The sequence below is a fragment of the Anneissia japonica genome, unplaced genomic scaffold (genome assembly GCF_011630105.1).
Source record: "Anneissia japonica isolate Jap-2015-1 unplaced genomic scaffold, ASM1163010v1 scaffold287888_len45786_cov99, whole genome shotgun sequence".
In the NCBI taxonomy this organism is placed as follows: domain Eukaryota; kingdom Metazoa; phylum Echinodermata; class Crinoidea; order Comatulida; family Comatulidae; genus Anneissia; species Anneissia japonica.
Genome location: NW_022687740.1, coordinates 5557 through 7414, shown reverse-complemented (window position 1 = coordinate 7414; position 1858 = coordinate 5557).

Below are 1858 nucleotides of genomic sequence, written 5' to 3'. Positions count from 1 at the left end.
TTTGCCTTGGGAATTTACTGAAAATTGTGTAGTTATGCCCTTTTGCCATGCCCCTATCTAGCCCGGGGGACACTTTTTTACAATTTTTTTTGTGTCAACATGTGTAACATGATGTACTGACCCCACTAGGCTATATAACTCATTTTCGCCAAAAATGTCAGTTATGCCCTTTTGCCATGGGGGGGGGGGCAGTATTATCCTTTTGTAAAGCTACATAAAAACAAGCCCACCAAACATTGTCCACCCCACTGTCTATCCTAAGTTAACAATGGTATATTCCATTTTGGGTGGTTTCAGTCTAGGTGGTTATTGTCCTTGGTGGTTTTTGTCTGATTTCCAATTGTGTTAGTAGATTCTTACCATCAATCCATCTATCTACTGGATGGCATGCAAGGGTTTTCAACGAGGACTTCGAAAGTTCAGAGATAATATATTCCCGGGTTAGAAGCACAACTTGAGTATATTGAGACACTACTGTCGGAGATGAGCTAAGTAAACTTGAAAATATGAATATAGGAACTGTATTTTAATATAAATAGTATGAATGACTCTCCAAAAATTGACAAGGCCATTTTATTGAATAAAATGGCCATGTCAAGTTATTGAGTGACATTCGTACAATGTGTACTTAACTCAGTTCACACCCTAATGGTTTAATAATGTTTATGTATTTTATTAGGCTATCTTTCTTAAATTTGAATCGTAAGTAAATGGTTATAAATAATATCCTGCCTATAGTTCACACACTAGTGGTTTACTAATATTTAAGTAGTTATTTATCTTTCTTAAATTTGAATCGTAAATAAATGGTTATAAATAATACCCTTTCTATAGTTCAGACCCTAATGGTTTACTAATGTTTAAGTAGTTCATTATCTTTCTTAAATTTGAATCGTAAGTAAATGGTTATAAATAATACCCTTCCTATAGTTCACACCCTAATAGTTTACTAATGTTTAGGCCTAAGTAGTTCATTATCTTTCTTAAATTTGAATCGTAAGTAAATGGTTATAAATAATACCCTTCCTAGTACAGTAGTGGTTGTCATATATATGGGCTGCGCCCTCTATAGTTTATAGTTGTGTTATTAACAGGCTCTCCACACATGACGGTGTTCGTGTTGTATGTTCGTATCTTACATGGTGTCAGAAGTGTCTTTAAATACCGATTTTGAAACAGGCAGAAGTACCACACATAATCAAAAGAGATTCTTGAATTGTCTAGGCGTGAGTACGAACCAGTAAATAATAATGTCAAAGCCTTGTCTGAACTGGTTAGCAACTGAACTACATAAGGAAACGGTTCAAGCAGCGCTGCGAGTTCACGTTTCGAGGCCCGCTAGCGGCCAAGCCGGAAGTAGAGAAAGTTAATTACATGATGACCTACATTAGAGACAAGGGAAGGGTGGTCTACGGCACGTTCACTTGGCCTCCAGCAGAGGGTGATAACCCGGCCGAAAATGATACCTTGAATGGCGTGTACGCCAAATTCGAAGCCTATGTAGCCCCTAAGAAAAACACTATAAGAGCAACTGTCAACTTTCAACGTAAGGAAACAAAAAGAAACAGAAAGGTTTGATGACTTTGTAACAGACCTAAAGGTGTTAGTAAAGGACTAACTACACGGATGAAGATCGTATGTTGATGCCATAGTATGCAATGCTCTGAATTCTAAGGTGTGACAAAAGTGTCTAGATCTTGGCGATTAACTAACATTAGACAGAGCTGTATCTATAGGCCAAAACTATGAGACATCCCAAGAAAGTATGAAAGTAATTAGGAAACAGGCGGAACATTACCAGAGAAAAGAAAAAGGAATTTCAAAGCCTTATAAAAGCAAGCCTTGCAAGCCCTCACCG